The 21682-nt window shown below is 35.4% G+C and overlaps 1 pseudogene; it reads left to right on the top strand.

Annotated features, from left to right (window-relative positions):
* Positions 1 to 16238, top strand: part of LOC113907048 — a 36621-nt pseudogene extending 20383 nt beyond the window's left edge.
* Positions 16239 to 21682: the final 5444 nt, after the last annotated feature.

Below are 21682 nucleotides of genomic sequence, written 5' to 3'. Positions count from 1 at the left end.
CACTTGAGACTCAGTTCTGACTTCACATTTGTGCAATGTATGTTGACTGTTTAAACTATTAGCTTTTTTTTCTCACAACTTTTGATTATGGTACTTGAGAATAAAAAGCAACACAGTCATCTTATTTTTCTTCTTTTAGTATTGTAATTGAAAGAGTTTCACTGTAAATGTATTATCATTTTGAGATAAAGTATTTAATTATTTTTATTAGAGCATTTAAAAAGTTTTTTATATTATCTGCTATAATTCTTAATTTAATATCTGATGATATTTATTTTGCATGCTTTGTGATTTTTCTTTGGTTCAAATATTGTCAAGGTGACGAAAGTCAAAAAAGAAGTGAAAAGAATTATTTAAAAGTTATTTAGATCAAAATTTTAAAGAAGATGCCAAAGTCCAAAACTGTAATTTAAAATAAAAGTAATTTAGACTCACCAGGTGCCAAATAGAACAAGCCAAGATCACATTAAAATTTTATGTAAAGGGAAAGAAATGCATGTGGATGTTTTACATAACTCTACATGAGTTTGACTTGTCAATGAAATAAGGAAAATGAGATAATATACAGAAGAATGAAATTATGTGAAATACTAAATGGTTAATGTGTTCACATATTTAAGTGTTTTGACCACTGTTTTATTTCCTTATTCTGAAACTAGTGTTATGCCTTCTCAATTACTGACTTTTTATAATAACTCCTTTTGTAAAATACATCAATATTTTAACAGTATTGAAAATCTTGCTCTTGTGTAAGTTCCTAACCAAGTGGTGTCGTGTAAGATGATACATGGTAGACTTTGGAAGCATTCTACCCCTTCTCTAGTTCCTGCTGCTAATTTCAGTTATTCATTTAAGCCTTCCTTGACTGTTTATATACTGAAACATAGTAAAGGAAAAAAATTAGCCAAAGTTATCTTGGATGTAGTCTGGGTAAAAGAAAAGGTAATGGTTGAAATGTGATTAACATTCAAAGATTAAGAAAACCTATCTAGTGGTTTAAGTAGGCAATCTTTCCTCATTACAGTTAATCCATGATTATTAAAAGATACAGATGTAAGATTTTGGTTTACAACTTGAACTCTGTGCAGCCCTTCTCAAAATTTGCTGTGAGACATATTGGAATGTACTCTACTTGTAGAACATAAAACTGACACAATCCGGTCTTCTCCTTGGTGTTGATAAACTTTAAAAAATGGTGGTTTAAAGACTTGGACTCTTTTCAAGGTGGTCTTAATTTTAGTTTACTACCCATTAGAGAACATGCCTGGGACTTACTTAACCCTTTTCATTCTTTAACATGAAAATATGTAACTGTGGTATAGTAGTAAATATCTTAAATGGTATGGCCCTAAGTTACTTTATGGTCTCTCATTTGGTCAGTGACATACAAAATTAAGCTTGCAAGTCTAGACTCTTCTGATTTGATAAAATGACTGATTCTGCATAGTTCAAACTGATTGACTGGTATTAGACTTAACTCTATAGGAAAATCTAAAAACTAGGAGATGATTAAAGTCTCATATAACCTAAATTCTTATAACTTATCATATGATTTTGAGCTGATTTGGGGGAGGCGAGTTGACTTTTAAGGTCGAAATACCTGTTCATATACTAGATTGTTTCTAGAGGCACATTTAAAAATTTGCTACATTCATTGATATTTATTGTATTCTAGAAGTTTTGTGAAAGTGTAAATGTACTTTGAAGAAGTCCAGGATATAGAAAATAAAGACTTTTTTTTTTTGGTGCCTGTGGTTGGTACCAAGAGTTCATAGCATTAATGTAGAAAAAAGGTCTTTTCTTTAATTCACATTAACTTTTGGAAATAATACGTACAAACCAAGAGCTCTAGGTACCAGAGACCCTAAACACCCTAAGATTGTTTCAACCTCTGTTATTGTGATGCCTTGAAACGATCTCCAGAAAACAAATGGGCCCCTGGCATCTATTTCCAACATTTAGCTACCAAAATAGCAAACAATACTAGAGATAAAATACATGTGGGTGATGTCAGTATCTATGAGTATGTTTAAATAATTTTATATTTTGGGTTAGTGAGAAAACTTGAAGAAAGTTCCTATAAAATATATTGCTCAAGTAATATCACTTGTCAGTTACATTAATGCCTAGTAAATACACAACATACATACATAAATAAAAATCAAAATTTAATACTAGAAGTATAAAATATGACACAATAATAAGTTAATAAAAGAAATGTACAAAATATATAACAAATAATGTTTAAATCAAAATTGAAACCTAAAGCTATGCTCAGAGATGAAGAGACCTAGTTTGTTAAATAGTCCACAAATTTTTTTTAAGTTAACTAATAATTTGCTTCAAATAAATAAAAGAAATATAGTTAAATTATATATGGAAATTAATACACAAAAAGAAAGCAAATAAAATCTGTAAAATGGATTAAATAATTCAGGAACCAATAGCTTTAAAAAAGATGAAATGATTACTGATAAATCTATACAACGTTGAAAAGAGAAAAAGAATAACTAAAATGGAATAGCTAAAATGTATGTGTGCAACTGTGGGTGTACATGTGTTCGTATGTGTATGACTAGATGTGTGATGGTGAGTCAATGAATTTGAAAGCCTTATAAGAAATTATACTCAAGCAGAGCCAGAATTTCATAAAATTAATCCAATTAAGTACAGATAACTTAATGACTCAATATTCAGAGTAAATAGTCATCAAATCAAAAATTAAGAAAACAAAAGCACAAATAATGGTTTCTAAAAGTTAGTAAAATTCAAATTAAGTTTATGGACTCTTCCTTATTTCTATGATAAATAACAATTTTTCATTTTATAAAGCAGACACATCATGGAAAAATATAGGCTGCATTAAGTTTCAGTTCAGTTCAGCCACTCAGCTGTGTCCAACCCTTTGGGACCCAGTGGACTTCAGCATGCCAGGCTTTCCTGTCCATCACCAACACTTGGAGCTTGCTCAAACTCATGTCCATAGAGTCAGTGATGTCATCCAACCATTTCATCCTCTGTCATCCCCTACTCCTCCTGCCTTCAATCTTTCCCAACATCAGGGTCTTTTCCATACAGTCAGTTCTTTGCATCAGGTGGCCAAAGTATTGGAGTTTCAGCTTCAGCATCAGTCCCAATGAACATTCTGGATTAATTTTCTTTAGGGTTGACTCGTTTGATCTCCTTGCAGTCCAAGGGTCTCCCAAGAGTCTTCTCCAACATGACAGTTCAAAAGCATCAATTTTTTGGTGCTCAGCTTTTTTATGGTCCAACTCTCACATCCATACCTCACTACTAGAAAAAACAGCATTGACTAGATGGACCTTTGTTGGCAAAGTAATGTCTCTGCTTTTTAATATGCTATCTAGTTTGGTCATAGGTTTTCTTCCAAGAAGCAAGTGTCTTAATTTCATGGCTTTAGTCACCATCTGCAGTGACTTCGGAGCCCAAGAAAGTAAAGTCTGTCACAGTTTCCAATGTTTCCCCATCTATTTTTCATGATGTGATAGGACCAGACGACATGATCTTCTTTTTTTGAATGTTGAGTTTTAAACCAGCTTTTTCCCCTCATTTTTCCCTTTCATCAAGAGATTCTTTAGTTCTCTGCTTTCTGCCATAAGGGCAATGTCATCTGCATATCTGAGGTTATTGATATTTCTACGGACAATCTTGATTCCAGCTTGTGCTTCATCCAGCCTGGCATTTCACATGATGTAATCTTCATATAAGTTAAATGAGCAGGGTGACAATATACATCATTGACATACTCCTTTCCCAATTTGGAACCAGGCTGTTTTTCCATGTCCGGTTCTACCTGTTGCTTCTTGACATGCATACAGATTTCTCAGGAGGCAGGTAAGGTGGTCTGATTTTCCCATCTTTTGAAGAATTTTCCACAGTTTGTTGTGATCCACGCAGTCAAAGGCTTTGGCATAGCCAATAAAGCAGAAGTAGATGTTTTTCTGGAACTCTATTGCTTTCTCTATGGTCCAGTGGATGTTAGCAATTTGATCTCTGGTTTTTCTGCCTTTTCTAAGTCCAGCTTGAACATTTGGAAAATCTCAGTTTACAGAATATTAAAGCCTAGCTTGGAGAATTTTGACATTACTTTGCTAGCATGTGAGATTAGTGCAATTGTGCGATAGTTTGAATATTCTTTGCCATTGCCTTTCTTTGGGACTGGAATGAAACCTCACCTTTTCCAGTCTTGTCACTGCTGAGTTTTGCAAATTTTCTGGCATATTGAGTGCAACACTTTCACAGCACCATCTTCTAGGATTTGAAACAGCTTAGCTTGAATTCCATAACCGCCACTAGCTTTGTTCATAGTGATGTTTCCTAAGGCCCACTTGACTTTGCACTCCAGGATGTCTGGCTCTAGGTGAGTGATCACATCATCATGGTTATCTGGGTCATGAAGATATTTTTTGTATAGTATTTCTGTGCATTCTTGCCACCTCTTCTTAATATCTTCTACTTCTGTTAGGTCCATACTGTTTCTATCATTTATTGTGCCCATCTTTGCATGAAATATTCCCTTCGTAACTCTAATTTTCTTGAAAAGATCTCTAGTCTTTCCCATTCTATTGTTTCCCTCTATTTCTTTGCATTGATCACTGAGGAAGTCTTTCCTATCTCTCCTTATTCTTTGAAACTCTTCATTCAGATGGGTATATCTTTCCTTTTCTCCTCTGCCTTTAGGTTCTCTTTTCTCAGATATTTTTTAAGGCCTCCTCAGACAACCATTTTGCCTTTTTGCATTTCTTTTTCTTGTGGATTGTCTTAATCACTGCCTCCTATACAATATCCTGAACCTCCATCCATAGGTCTTCAGGCACTCTGTCTATCAGATCTAATCCCTTGAATCTGTTTGTCACTTCCACTATGTTATCTCCAAGGGATTTGATTTAGGTCACACATGAATAATCTAGTGTTTTCCCCTACTTTCTTCAATTTAAGTCTGAAATTTGCAGTAAGGAGTTCATGATTTGAGTCAGAGTCAGCCCCTGGTCTTGTTTTTGCTGACAGCGTAGAGCTTCTCCATCTTTGACTGCAAATAATATAATCAATCTGATTTTGTTATTAACTATCTGGTGATGTCCATGTGTAGAGTTGTCTCTTGTGTGAAGAGGGTGCTTGCTGCGACCAGTGCATTCTCTTGGCAAAATTCTGTTAGCCTTTGACCTGCTTCATTTTGTACTCCAAAGCCAAACATGCCTGTTACACCAGGTATGCCTTATATTTCTATTTTTGCATTCCAGGCCCCTATGATGAAAAGGACATCTTATTTTTGGTTTTAGTTATGGAAGATCTTGCAGGTCATCATAGAACCGTTCAACTTCAGCTTCTTTGGCATTTATGGTTTTGCCATAGACTTGGATTAGTGTGATATTTAATGGTTTGCTTTGGAACTGAACAGAGATCATTCTGTAATTTTTGTGCTTGCACCCAAGTTCTGCACTTTGAACTCTTTTGTTGACTATGAGGGCTACTCCATTTCTTCTAAGGGATTCTTGCCCACTGTAATAGATATAATGATTATCTCAACTAAATTTTTTCTCCAGTGCATTTTATTTCACTGATTCCTAAAATGTTGATATTCACTCTCACCATCTCCTGTTTGACCACTTCCAACATACCTTGATTCATGGACCTAACATTTCAGGTACCTATGCTGTGTTGTTCTTTGCAGCATTAATTTTAAGCAATCTTAATTCTAAGCTGAATAACTCTAAAATAATTAAACTAAGTCATATTTATGAATATATATATTGTCTTACAAAATATTAGCAAGCAAATTTCAGATGGCTATAAGAGAATTATGACCTATATTCATGTTTTCTTTAAAATGGAATAAATTTGATGTTAATACTGTTCATAATTCCAATAAGTTAAAGCTATACATTTGGATTGAAACTTTCATGAAAAAAATTTACACAAAATTTCACTTGATTAAATCAACCAACCAACCTCTTAAAAGTTTTTAATTATATTAATAAGGAATTTATGTATGGCATACATATTAACCATAAAGATATACATATTATCCATACCAGGACTAAGGAAAAAATGCATACAAATGCCACAGACTGACTTACACAAGAGAAATGTATTTTCTCATAATTCTGGAAGCTGGAAATCTAAGATTAAGGTGCTGGCAATATTGATTTCTGATACCACTTCTCGCCTTGGCTTAAAGACACTTTTTACTGTATTGACATATAGCCTTTGCTCAGTGTGTGCTCATGATGTCTCTCTCCCTCTTCTTATATGACACCAATGCTATTAGATTAGGGGCTCCACCCTTTGACCTCTTTCATTTAATTACTACCTTCAAGGCATTATGTCCAAATACAATCATAATGGGAGACAGGGCTTCAGCATATAAATTTTTGTTTTGGGCACACTCTCTACAAAATGTTCAGCCACAGCACTTTTATTTCATTTGGTTTGCTTGTATTTAAAATACTAAGAAATGTAACAGAAAAAAAATGTTTATATTTATCACTCAAAAATATTTATATTTTCAAACAATTGATATGGATAAAATATAAAGCATTGACTGACGGGAATTTCAAAATTCAAAACTCAAAACTTGCAATTCTCGAGTATCTTTTTGTTATTAGATACATATATACTTGTCATATATTTTTGATAAATTGACACCTTTATAAATGTATGTTGTTCTTCTTTGTCCCTTGTAGTATTATTTGACTTAAATTCTACTTCTTATGATACTAGTATAGCCTGTCTGGCTCTCATTCAGTTACTATTTGTATGTAATATTGTTTTTCAACCTTTCACTTTCCATTTATTTTGTGTCTTTAAATAAAATATGGGTCATTTGAACACAGAAAATAGTCAGGCCATGCTTATTTTGTTTTTTAATCCATTTCAATAATCTCTGCCTTATATTGGAGATTTTTATCCTTTACATTTAATCACTGATATGGAAATACTTCTGCCCTTTTGCTATTGGTTTTCTATATATATCATATAATTTGTTGCTTTCCAATTCCTTAATTATTTTATCCTTTTGTGTTTATTTGTGTAGTGTACAATTTTGTTTTTCATTTCCTTTCATATATATATTAAAATTATTTTCTAGTGGCTATGTTAGAGATTACAATTATCTTCTTACATTTATAATAAATTATTTGGTTTAATAGCACCCTAGCTTCAGTGGTATATGAAAACTGAACTTTTATACAAATGCATGATTCTTGACTTTTTTTTGTCATCATGAATTACATATTTATACATTATATACCCATTAAAATAAGTTTATATCTATTTTATCCATTGGCCCTTTAAATCATATAGGTACAAGTGGAGCGATTTTAAACAAGAAATATTATAATGATTGATTTTGACTTAGTTATGTAATTTTCTCTGCCAGTATTCTTTACTTCTTTGTATGGCTTCAAGTTACCATAAAGTGTACTTGTATTTATACCCTAAAGGCTCCCTTTTGCATTCTTGTATGATAGGTCTGCTGCTGCTGCTGCTGCTATGTCACTTCAGTTGTGTCCGACTCTGTGCAACCCCATAGACAGCAGCCCACCATGATAGGTCTACAAACAACTAATTCTTTAAACTTTTGTTATCTGGAATTTTTTTTTTTTAATCTTTTATTTATTTATTTTTTCAATTTTATTTTATTTTTAAACTTTACAATATTGTATTAGTTTTGCCAAATATCAAAATGAATCCGCCACAGGTATACATGTGTTCCCCATCCTGAACCCTCCTCCCTCTCCATATCATCCCTCTGGGTCGTCCCAGTGCACTAGCCCCAAGCATCCAGTATTGTGCATCGAACCTAGACTGGCAAGTGATGTCTGAGGAGGGCTTATAAAAAATGGAGAAAAGAAGAGAGGGTAAAGGTAAAGGATAAAAAGAAAGATATACCCATCTGAATGTAGAGTTTCAAAGAACAGCAAGGAGAGAGAAGAAAGATCAATTCCTCAGTGATCAATGCAAAGAAATAGAGGGAAAAAATAGAATGGGAAAGAGTAGAGATCTCTCAAGAAAATCAGAGATACCAAGGGAACATTTCATACAAAGATGGGCACAATAAAGGACAGAAATGGAATGGACCTAACAGAAGCAGAAAGTATCAAGAAGAGGTGGCAAGAACATAGAAGGACTATACAAAAAGATCTTAATGACCCAGATAACCATGATGGTGTAATCACTCACCTACAGCCAGACATCCTGGAGTCAGAAGTCAGCTGGGCCTTAAGAAGTGGCTAGTGGAGGTGATGGAATTTGAGCTGACCTATTTCAAGTCCTAAAAGATGATGCTGTGAAAGGGCTGCACTCAATATGCCAGCAAATTTGGAAAACTCAGCAGTGGCCACAGGACTAGAAAAGGTCAGTTTTCATTCCAACCCCAAAGACAGGCAATGCCAATGAATGTTCAAACTACTGCACAATTGTACTCATCTCCCAAGCTAGGAAACTAGTGTTCAAAATTCTCCAAGCAAGGCTTCAACAGTTCATGAACTGAGAAATTCCAGATATTCAAGCTGGATTTAGAAAAGGCAGAGGAACCAGAAATCAAATCGCCACATCTGTTAGATCATAGACAAAGCAAGAGAGTTCCAGAAAAACATCTATTTCTGCTTTATCGACTCTGCCAAAGCCTTTGACTGTGTGGATCACAACAAACTGTGGAAAATTCTTCAAGAGATAGGAATACCAGACCACCTTGCCTGCCTCCTGAGAAATCTGTATCCAGGTCAAGAAGCAACAGTTAGAACTGGACATAGAACAACAGACTGGTTCAAAATTGGGAAAAAAGTATGTCACCCCACATATTTAACTATACACAGAGTGCATCATGCGAAATGCTGGGCTGGATGTAGCACAAGCTGGAATCAAGATTGCTGGGGGAAATATCAGTAACCTCAGATATGCAGATATGACACCACCCTTATGACAGAAAGTGAAGAAGAACTAAAGAGCCTCTTGATGAAAGTGAAAGAGGAGAGTGGAAAAGCTGGCTTAAAACTCGACAGTCAAAAAACAAAACTCGTGGCATCCAGTCCCATCATTTTATGGCAAATAGATGGGGAAACAGTGACAGACTTTATTTTCTTAGGCTCCAAAATCACTGCAGATGGTGACTAAAGCCATGAAATTAAAAGATTCCTTCTTGCTCCTTGGAAGAAAAGCTATGACCAACCTAGACAGCCTATTAAAAAATAGAGACATTACTTTGCCAACAAAGGTCCATCTAGTCAAAGCTATGGTTTTTCCAGTACTCACGTATGGGTGTGAGAGTTGGACCATAACAAAAGCTGAATACCAAAGAACTGATGCTTTGAACTGTGATGTTGGAGACGACTCTTAAGAGTCCCTTGGACTGCAAGGAGATCAAGCTAGTTAATTCTAAAGTAAATCAGTCCTGAATAGTCTTTGGAAGGATTGATGCTGAAGGTGAATCTACAGTACTTTGGCTACATGATGAGAAGAGCTGACTCTGGAAAAGATCCTGATGCTGGGAAAGATTGAAGGCAGGAGGAGAAGGGAGTGACAGAGGATGAGATGATTGGACGGCATCACCAACTATATGGGCATGAGTTTGAGCAAGCTCCGGGAGTTGGTGTTGCGCAGAGAATCCTGCTCTGCTGCAGTCCATGGAGTCACACAGAATCAGACATAACTGAGTGACTGAATCGAACTGATATATATATATCCAGGCTCCTCGGTCCATGGGATTTTCTAGGCATGATTACCGGATTGGATTGCTGTTTCCTTTTCCAGAGGATCTTCCTGACCCAGGGATCAAACCCAGGGCTCCTGCAGATGCTTTACTGTCTGAGCTACCAAGGAAGCCCATATATAGATATATACATATATATGTATATATGTATATATAAATATATATATTCTTTTTCAGATTATTTTTCACAACAAGTGATTGCAAGATATTAAGTATAGTTCCATATGCTATAAACTGTTTTAATTTCTTGTTGATTTTTAAATTTTGTTCATCAGATATGGAATTCATTCAGCTATTTTGTTGTTATTGTAAGTTTTCCACAGTTTAGGAATGCCACCCCACAACTTTCTTGGCTCCGTAATTTTTGCTAAGAAATTTACACTTAATGTTGGCAACAAATTTTTTAATAATAAGTAGCTTCTCTTCTTTTGATTTCAGGATGCTCTCTTTTTCTTTAGACAGTTCAATTATCATGTATCTCATTGTGGATACTGTTTTATTCATTTTTCTTGGAAATCATCACGTATCCTTTTTGTGTAAAATCATGTCTTCCATCACATTTGGGAAGTTTTCAGCTATTGTATCTTCACATACTCTGTCAGTTTCTCCTCTCCCACTGAGACTCCTACTTTTCATATATCAGTAAATTTGATGATGTCTTACAGGCCTTTTATTGCTCTGTGTGTATGTGTGTGTGTATGTTTTTTACTCCATACATCTCACCTTTTTCTTTCTTTCTTTTTTTTAAATCTCTATTAGTTTCTGTTTCTGCTCCTATGACTGGATAGCTTCAATTGATCTCTCTTATATATAAACTTTTGTGTTACTTAAATCTCCTGTTGAAATTCTCTAGTGATTTTTATTTTACTAAATAATATTTCAAAGTGCTCCAACTATTTTTAAGTTTCCTTCTTGATTTGATATTTATTTGATTACTATAAGCCTTTGACTTTTTTCAAGAGTTAAAAAATTCTGATACTTTTTGTTTCCTATTACTTTGTAGAGAGAAAAACCTATGCCACCATTTTGTACATTTTATTCTTTACAGCTGCAGATTTTTGGTTCAGTTCGTTTTTTATAGTTTCTGTGTCTTTATTGATGTCATATGATTCCTGTGGAATTGCATGATATCCTTTAGCTGTGTGCATAGCTCCATTTAAGTCTGTGACTGACACAGTAGAGACTTAGAGTCCGTTTCTAGTAAATCCAATGTCTATGCTTCCCACAGAGACAATTTTGGTTAAATTTCCTGTGTGTGGGGCATACTTTTTTTTTTACATGCTTCATTATTTTTTTTGTTGAAACCTGAACACTGTAAATAGTATGACTTATGAATTCTGGAGATTAGATTCTTCTGCCACCTTAAAATTTCTTGTTCTTGCTTTTTCTGCTTTGTAATTGGTTGGATTTTTAGTGAGTTTTCTAGTGTATGATTTAAAGAATGTATTCATTGATATGTGTGGCCTGCAGTCTCTCTTCTTTTATCTTCTGATTTGACAGATGCCTTTGAATGTTTAGAGACAAAAATAAAACCCCAAATTCTCTTAGTCTTTGCAGATTGGCTCTGTGTTGCAACACTCCTTTAACACTTAGATGGCCAGTTACAAACCTTGCTTAGTCTTCATTTCATTTGTGCAGAGCCTGAGCTAAAAGTTTATGGTCTTCCCAGGTTCTTTTGTTTTTTTGTTTTTAACAAAAACCTTCCCCTGGGTTTGCACTTGGCTTTCCTATGCACTTGGCTTCCTATATTCCCCAATACTCATGTGATATTTTCAATTCTATAATTCTTCAAAGACCCTTTCTCCACAGATTTTCCTCTCAGGCTTTTGGCAGTCTTTTATTGTCCCTCAAATTGCAATCATGTGCTCTAGGCAGCAGTGGGTTCTTTACTTGCCTTCCATGGTTTTTGAGAAATACCCTCTGTGTAGCCACTTTTCTGCCCTGAGAAAGTTCTTGATCAGGTGAAGCAGAGGCAAGTGCTTTCACCATTCCTACAAGTAAGTGTTAGACTAAAACAGATAAAAATAACTATTTGAGAACAAGATCAGCTTTCCTTCCTCCAGAGTAAGGGACCAGAATGCCAAACTGGAATACTGGTTGTCATTTTAAGACCATCTTGGAGACAGGAGAGAGGTAGGACAAAGGCAAGTACTTCAAAACTCCCCAACTTGGCTGCTATACATCTTTGTTGCTTCCCTGGTGGCTCAGTGGTAAAGAATCTGCCTGCAATTGGAGAGGCAGGTTTGATCCTTCAGATGGAAAGATCCCCTGGAGAAGGAAATGGCAACCCATTCCAGTATTCTTGCCTGGGAAATCTCATGGACAGAGGACCCTGGTGGGCTATAGTCCACAGGGTTGCAAAAGAGTCAGACATTACTTAGTGACTAACAACAAAAATAAGCCTTTGACTTCTTCTTCTTCTTCTTTTTTTTTTATTAAGACTTAAAAAAAAGTAACTGACAGTTTTCATTCACTTTGATTGTGTTTGTAGAGGGACAACCCCTTTGGAACTACCTACTCCTCCATATTCACTCACATCAAACACAAACTGCTAGCATATTTTTACATTAGAAATAAATCTAATATTATTTGAATGAAACTCTAATACATTCTCTAATATTTATGTGAGATGTATGTGTGTGTCTGTTTGTATATGTGTGTTATCAGGTTTCTTTTTCAGTCTTCATTTTCTAATGTATTCCTAGAGAATTATTTTACTTAGACATATTTCTTTCCTGAAAGTAACTATATCAAAGAATAAATAGAATGTCAGATTATATAATTTTTCTTTATTAATTTTTATTAGAGTATAGTTGATTTACAATGTTGTATAAGTTTCTGCTGTACAGCAAAGTGAATCAATTATATATATATATATATATATATATATATATATATCCACTTTTTAAAGATAACTTTTCCCATATAGGTCATTACCAAGTATTGAACAGAGTTCCCTGTACTATAGAGTAGGTTCTTATTAGTTGTCAATTCTATATATAGTAGTGTGTGCATGTCAATCCCAATCTCCCAATTTATCCCTCCTTCTTCCTTTTGCCCTTGGTAATCATATTTGCTTTCTACACCTGTGAATCTCTTTCTGTTTTGTAAACAAATTCATTTGTAACATATTTTTAGATTCTACATATATGTGATATCATAGGACATTTACTTTTCTCTGTCTGACTTATTTCACTCAGTATGACAATCTCTAGATCCCTCCATGTCACTGCAAATGACACTATTTTGTTCTTTTTTATGGCTTAGTAATATGCCATTATATATAACATGTACGTCTTTATACATTCATCCGTCAATGGCCATTTTTGCTGCTTTCATGTTCTGGTTATTGTAAATAGTGCCTCAGTGAACAATTAGGGTACATTTTAATTATTTCTGGAACAATATATTTATAATCTCACATTTTCACTTGAGCATAGTTTGTTCAACATAGAACCGAATTTTCATAAAGTTTACTTTGCTTCACATTCTATGCCAAAGTCTAGATAATTAAAATAAAGAAATAGGTATAAGAAAAGAGGATGTTCACTTTTTTTAAATTAATTTTATTTTATTTTTTAACTTTACAATATTGTATTGGTTTTGCCATACATCAACATGAATCCGCCACAGGTATACCTGTGTTCCCCATCATGAACCCTCCTCCCTCCTCCCTCCTCCCTCCCCATACCATTCATCTGGGTCGTCCCAGTGCACCAGCCCCAAGCATCCAGTATCGTGCGTCGAACCTGGACTTGGTGACTCGTTTCATATATGATAATATACATGTTTCAATGCCATTCTCCCAAATCATCCCACCCACTCCCTCTCCCACAGAGTCTGAAAGACTGTTCTATACATCATTGTATCTTTTGCTGTCTCGTACACAGGGTTATTTTTACCATCTTTCTAAATTCCATATATATGCATTAGTATACTGTATTGGTGTTTTTCTTTATGGCTTACTTCACTCTGTATAATAGGCTCCAGTTTCATCCACCTCATTAGAACTGATTCAAATGTGTTCTTTTTAATGGCTGAGTAAATACTCCATTGTGTATATGTACCACAGCTTTCTTATCCATTCATCTGCTGATGGACATCTAGGTTGCTTCCATGTCCTGGCTATTAATATTTGAGGAATTCCATAATTTGAAATTCTAAGTCCCAGTTTTATTTTCTTGTTTATCTTTCCTGGCTTATTTTCAAATATACCAATTTATTTCTTGCAATTTTCCTAAGGTAGCCAGACTGTTGAGGACAAAATACAAAACTAATACAATTTGTAAAGTTTAAAAATAAAATAAAATTTAAAAAAATAAAAATAAATAAAAATAAATAAGTAAATATAAAAATATAGAATGTAATAATTTGCAATGTCTATTATTATGAAATTCAAATGTAGCGGGAAAGCACACAAAGAGATTTATTTCCATATAGTATTGTGAGCAATACAGATAGATATATGTACAGGATTCTATGGAACCACAGATCAACACTTTACATAACATGATATTTAAAGCAATAGTGATTAATAGAGTACTTTAAAGGTGATAACTTGGATTATTGAAATGTCCTTATAGGCAATGGCATGAGAAAAGGCATAGAGGTACAAATAAAATTAATTTTATATAAAAAGAAACTATCATTGAGAGAGAATCAAAAGTGGACCATTGCTAGTGGGTATAAAAAGAATGAGAACTGTATAGATAGTAGAACTTCCCAGATAGCACAGTGGTTAAGAATCTCCCTGCCAATACAGGAGACACAGGAGACTCAAGTTCGATCTCTGGATGGGGAAGATTCTCTGGAGGAGGAAATAGCAACCCGCTCCAGTATTCTTGCCTGGATAACCCCATGGACAGAGGTTCCTGGCAGACTACAGTCCCTGCATTTGCAAAGAGTCAGACACAACTGAGTGACTAAGCATGCATGCTTGTCCTCTAGACAGTTATTATCAGAGGAAAAAGAATACTTCAGAAAGATTCTTTATGTTTTCCTAAATCAACCTTGTTTATCTGTTACTTGAAGTGCAGATTCAGAATGGTAATTATTGAGAAATGAGAACTGAGACATAAAGGTCATTGTCTGCTTTAATTTTAACACGACATGCTCACTAGAGCTCTGGATAAAGATAACTTCCTCATCAGGATTTGCTAGAGAATTACTGCAATTATGTGTCTGAGGAGGCACAATTGAGTGGCAGCTTTGGTCATTGACACAGAGTGAGAGCATGAGAGCTCATTACTGTGTGTTATCATATGTGTGATTCTATCTTTCTTTCCATTTGTTTAAGAAAAAAAATGATTCATTTTTACTTTTGGATTTTTACTTTGAGATCTTTGGTATAATTTCACTTAAATTTCCCCTTTAAATTACTGAAGATAACACAGGAGTAAAATACAATATTGAATGTGTATAAGAGGACAAAAAGACATATAATGAAAAATAAAACATTTTATCAACTACATTTCTTATAATAACTTACAATTAAGAATAATACCTTTATCTTACAATTATTCCTGGTGATTTTCATTCTATTTCTTGTGGATATTCTATATTTTGAACCATGTATGTGAGAATAAAAAAGTACATGACTGGCTGGCCAGCAGGTAAGAATTTGCTGAGACAAGGCATACAATCCACAGCCATCCATTCAGGCCATGTTGCCTCTTGACCCCAGTGCCCCAGTACTGTTTTGGTAGCCACAGAGGGGCCAGGGTGGTCTTGGCCTTTCTTCTAGCACCACCAGCCAGAGGTAAGAGGGTTTTGACACTTGGAAATCTGAGCTGAGCTGAAGGGGAGGGAAGTCTGTGGCGATGGAATCTAGTCTAGGCAGAGTAGTTTCTTAAAGAATGGTCTTGGCGTACTTTCTTGGTAAAACTTTCAGGCCTCACTGGCCACTGGAAGATTTTTTGGACCCAAGTTCTGTGCATTTTCTGGGTTCTAGATATAGGGCCCGATTTCATTCATTTTGAAGGAGGTTTACTCTGTTCACGCTCCATTTCATAGATTCAAATGGTCAGAAGAGTCAAATCTCTTTGTGATTTCTGACCTAAGCAAGAACCAAAAAACACATTTCAATGAGCCTTCCCACATTCACAGGAAAATTATGTCTTCTCCTCTTTCTAAAGAGCTGAGACAGAAGTACAAGGTTCAGTCCTTGCCCATCTAAAAGGATAATGAAGTTCAGAAAGTACAAGTTGTAGGAGGGCACTACAAATGGCAGCAAATTAGCAAAGCAGTCCAGGTTTACACGAAGAAATGTGTCAACTACACTGAAGAAATGCAGCAGGAAAAGGCTAATGGTACAACTCTCTATGTGGGCATTCACCCCAGCAAGGTGGTTAACACTAGACTAAAACCAAAGACTGCATAAAGATCCTGGAAGGGAGAGCCAAATCTGACCAAGTAGGAAAAGAAAAGGGCAAATATAAGGAAGAAACAATTGAGAAGATGCAGGAATAAAGTCATCTTGTCAACAGCTTTCATTAAAAACTGTTAAAATTATTTAAAAACATACATGACTGTCCTTTTCATTAGAAATAATTAAATTTTAGTTCAGTTCAGTCACTCAGTCATATGCAACTATTTGCATCATAATGGATGGCAGCACGCCAGGCTTTCCTGTCCATCACCAACGACTGGAGCTTTCTCAGACTCATGTCCATTGAGTTAGTAATGCCATCCAACATCTCATCCTCTGTTGTCCCCTTCTCTACCTGCCTTAAATCTTTCCCAGCATCAGTGTGTTTTCCGAAGAGTCAGATCTTTGCGTTAGGGGGCCAAAGCATTGGAGCTTCAGCTTCAGCATCAGTCCTTCCAATGAATATTCAGGACTGATTTCCTTTAGGATGGACTGGTTAGATCTTCTTGCAGTCCAAGGGACTCCCAAGACTCTTCAACAACACAGTTCAAAAGCATCAATTTTTTGGATTTCTTTATGGTCCAACTCTCACATCCATACATGACTATGGTAAAAATAATAGCTTTGACTAGACAGACATTTCTTGGCAAAATAATGTCTCTGCTTTTTAATAAGGTGTCAAGGCTGGTCATAACTTTTCTTTCAAGGAACAAGCACCTTTAATTTGATTGCTGCAGTCACCATTTGCAGTGACTTTGGAGCCAAACAAAAATAAAATAAAGTCTCTCACTGTTTCCATTGTTTCTCCATCTATTTGCCATGAAGTGAGGGGACCAGACACCATGATTTAGTTTTCTGAATATTGAGTTTTAAGCCAACTTTTTCACTCTCCTCTTTCACTTTCATCAAGAGGCTCTTTAGTTCTTCTTCACTTTCTGTCATAAGGGTGGTGTCATCTGCATATCTGAGGTTATTGATATTTCTCCTGGCCATCTTGATTCCAGCTTGTACTTCCTCCAGCCCGGCATTTCACATGATGTAATCTGCATATAAGTTAAATAAACAGGGTGACAATATACAGCCTTGATATACTCCTTTTCCTATTAGGAATCAGTCTGTTGTTCCATGATCAGTTTATCTGTTGCTTCTTGACCTGCATACAGATTTCTCAGGAGGCAGGTAAGGTGGTCTGATATTCCCATTTCTTGGAGAATTTTCCACAGTTTGTTGTGATCCACCCAGTCAAAGGCTTTGGTATAGTCAATAAAGCAGAAATAGATGATTTTCTGGAACTCTTTCTTTGCCTGTGATCCAGAAGTTGTTGGCAATTTGACATCTGGTTCCTCTGCCTTTTCTAAATCTACCTTGAACATCTGGAAGTGCACAGTTCACGTACTGTTGAAGCCTGGCTTGGAGAATTTTGAGCATTACTTTGATAGCATGTGAGATGAGTGCAATTGTGTGGTAGTTTGAGCATTCTTTGGCATTGCCTTTCTTTGGGATTGGAATGAAAACTGACCTTTTCCAGCTCTGTGGCCACTGCTGATTGGCCACAATTTGCTGGCATATTGAGTGCAGCACTTTTACAGCATCATCTTTTAGGATTTGAAATAGTTCAACTGGAATTCCATCACCTCCACTAGTTTTGTTTGTACTGATGCTTCTTAAGGCCCATTTGACTTTGCATTTCAGGATGTCTGATTGTAGATGAGTGATCACTCCATCATGGTTGTCTGGGTCATTAAGATATTTTTTGTATAGTTCTTCTCTATTCTTGCCACCATTTCTTAATATCTTCTGCTTCTGTCATTTCCATACTGTTTCTGTCCTTTATTGTGCCCATCTTTGCATGGAATGTTCCCTTGCTATCTCTAATTTTCTTGAAGAGATCTTTAGTCTTTCCCATTCTAGTTTTTTTCTTTATTTCTTGCATTGATCACTGAGGAAGGCTTTTTTTTTTTTTTTTTTTTTAATCTCTCCTTGCTATTCTTTGGAACTCTGCTCTCAAATAGGTATGTCTTTCCTTTTCTCCTTTGCCTTCACTTCTCTTCTTTTGTCAGTTATTTGTAAGGCCTTCTCAGACAACCATTTTGCCTTTTTACATTTTTCACTCCTTGGAGATGGTCTTGATCACTGCATCTGGTACAATATCTGAAACTCCATCCATAGTTCTTCAGGCAGTCTGTCTGTGAGATCTAATCCTTTGAATCTGTCACTTCCACTGTATAATCATAAGGGATTTGATGTGGGTCATATCTTAATGGTCTAGTGGTTTTCCCTACTTTCTTCAATTTCAGTCTGTATTTTGCAATAAGGAGTTCATGATCTGAGTTACAGTCAGCCCATGGTCTTTTTTTTTTTCCTGACTATATAGAGCTTCTCCACCTTTGGCTGCAAAGAATATGATCAATCTGATTTCAGTATTGACCCTCTGGTGATGTCCACGTGTAAAGTCTTCTCTCATGATGTTGGAAGAGTATGTTTACTATGACCAGATCATTCTCTTGGCAATACTCTGTTAATATTTGCCCTGTTTCATTTTGTTCTCCAAGGCCAAATTTGTCTGTTACTCCAGGTATCTCTTGACTTCCTACATTTGCATTCGAGTCCCCTATAATGAACAAGATGTGTGTGTGTGTGTGTGTGTGTGTGTGTGTGTGTGTGTGTGTGTTAGTTCTAGAAGGTCTTGTAGGTATTCGTAGAACCATTAAAATTCAGCTTTTTCAGCATTACTGGTTGGAGCATAGATTTGGATTACTGTTATATGAATGGTTTGCCTTGGAAACAGTGATCATTCTGTCACTTTTGAGATTGCATCCAAGTACTGCATTTCAGACTCTTTTGTTGACTATGAGGGCTACTCCATTTCTCCTAAGGGATTTTTGCCCACAGTAGTAGATACAATGGTCATCTGAGTTAAAGTGACCCATCCCAGTCCATTTTAGCTCACTGCTTCCTTAAATGTCATTGTTTACTCTTGCCATCTCTTGTTTGACCACTTTCAACATACCTTGATTCATGGGCCTAACATTCCAGGTTTATATGCAATATTGTTCTTTACAGTACTGGACTTTACTTCCATCACCAGTCACATCCACAACTGGGTGTTGTTTTGCTTTGGCTCCATCTCTTCATTCTTTCTGGAGTTATTTCTCCACTGATCTCTATTAGCATATTGGGCACCTACTGACCTAGGGAGTTCATCTTTCAGTATCCTATCTTTTTGCCATTTCATACTGTTCATGGGGTTCTCAAGGAAAGAATACTGAAGTGGTTTGCCATTCCTTTCTCCAGTGGATCATGTTATTTCAGAACTCTCCACCATGACCTGTATGTCTTGGGTCGCCCTACAGAGCATGTCTCATAGTTTCATTGAGTTAGACAAGGCTGAGGTCCATCCTTGTGATCAGTTTGATTAGTTTTCTGTGATTGTGGTTTTCATTCTGTCAGAATTAAATTTTAACAACCTCAAAATTTTTTGTTTGAATCAGAAAGCACAAAATGGATGAATAATTTATATATCTCAAAGTAAGACCTGAGGACAATTCTATTAATATATTCCATATAAACATGGAATACAAATAAAATATGATTATAATATTTGGATTATATCCACATTATTTATGATTTGGGGGAAAATATGCAATGTATTCTAAAGTATATAGTACATTCTATCAGTACCTATAATCTTAGTGCGAGGAGAAATTCCTCATGATTATTTTGTTTTTACATTTTGTTCTACTGTTCTTTCAATACTTGATATGTTCTTCATCCACTCCTAAAATCTTATAGCCCTTCATTTCTCATTTAATCTTGTCTTCTGCTTTTCACCAAATCCTGTCATGTTCAAATTTTCAGTTATTCCTCAGCATGTGTAGCCTCCTCTTTTTTTTTTTTTTTTTATCCTAGAGACAGCATTTCACAAATATCAATACTATAAATTTGAAGATTTGGTAGTTCTAATCTGTCACATTTTTATGTACTGGCATGTGTTCTCAAGTTATTCCATGCTGTATCTTGTCTAAATTTGTTAGCTTCTGTATGTGTTAGAATTATGTTAAGTAAATGGATCCAAAAACAACAAAAAATTATCTTAAAAAATAGGTTTACTTTGACTCAGAAGAGGGACAGTCTAGAGTGATGACTGAAGCTGTGACTGGTCAGTGTATCATCTTCAAGCTCTTCCCATAGTTTTATGTTGTCATCTACAACACTGGCTTTATGCTCTAATTCTACTCATAATTATGTGATATTTATTGGGTTGAGATGGGCCCAAGTTTTTCATTCATGGTTTTTAAGATTATTTGTCTTGGTGCATTTAGATTGCTGTAACAAAATATTATAAACTGGGTGAATTATAAACAACAGAAATTTATTTCTCATAGTTCTGGAAGCTGAAAATCCAAGAACAAGATGGGGAAATTTGATAAAATCTACTTCTTGGTTTATACAAGTATGGCAGCTTCCTGCTGTGTCTTGACATGGAAGGAGGGGAAATGGAGCTCTCCTGAGCTTTCTGATAAGGACATCATCGAAATGTGCTAATCATTTTCCAAAGACTTTGCCTCCTAATTCTATGACTTTAAAGGGTAAGATTTTAGCCTGTGAATTTTGGGGGTACATAAATATTCAGACCCTAGCACTATTAATTATTTTAGTATGGAGGAAAGTTTCTTATATCTCATTTACTGTGTTGGACTATATCTATTCATGGACAAGTCTCCGCTGACTGAAGAATATTATTGAAGAGTAATAGTAGGCCCACATTCTTCACAAAGTACAAAACAGAACAAAAAACAAGAAAATAAAAAGAAAGACCTGTCAAGGGATAAATGTCCCTAAGCATCAAAGACCAAACAGATTCTTCAGACACCTGATGTGAAGAGCCAACTCATTGAAAAAGACCCTGATACTGGCAAAGATTGAAGGCAGGAGTAGAAGAGAATAACAGAGGATGAGATGGTTGGATGGCATTACCAACTCAATGGATATGAAGTTCAGCAAACTCTGGGAAATAATGAAGGACAGGGAAGCCTGGCTTGCTGCAGACCATGTGGTCACAAAGAGTTACACATGTTTAGTGACAAAAACAACAGTATGGTGTAAATTTAGGTAATCATCTACAATGTTCTCTTCCACTGCCTCAAATACCAGAGCTGGTTAAGGTGATATGTTGAGCTTTCTTCTAGCTTAACGTTTCCTAATCTTTGAGATACAGTATATATTGCCCAGATAAAACTGCTGAGTTTTGCCAATTCAACATAACATCAATGACCAAAAATTTTTGTGAAAATTAAAAGTATGTAATTATTTAAATGGTAATGATATTTACATTAGAAATACATTATTACAGTAAACTGTATGTTACAAAGGATTGGAAGAGATGTAATCGCTGAACTTTGCCTAAAGCACTATAGAAACTGAATTTGGAAGGGAAACTGCTTTTCTGGAAAAATGACAGAATGAACTTCAGACTACTTCTTGGCTAAAAATAAACCTGATGTGAATGAACACCAGTGGAGAAGGAAATGGCTACCCACTCCAGGGTTCTTACCTGGAAAATCCCATGGACAGAGGAGCCTGGA

This window comes from Bos indicus x Bos taurus, chromosome 16 (assembly GCF_003369695.1).
Source record: "Bos indicus x Bos taurus breed Angus x Brahman F1 hybrid chromosome 16, Bos_hybrid_MaternalHap_v2.0, whole genome shotgun sequence".
NCBI classification, from domain to species: Eukaryota; Metazoa; Chordata; class Mammalia; order Artiodactyla; family Bovidae; genus Bos; species Bos indicus x Bos taurus.
The sequence above is the reverse complement of the archived record's forward strand: the minus strand, read 5'-3'. Positions and strand labels throughout refer to the sequence as shown.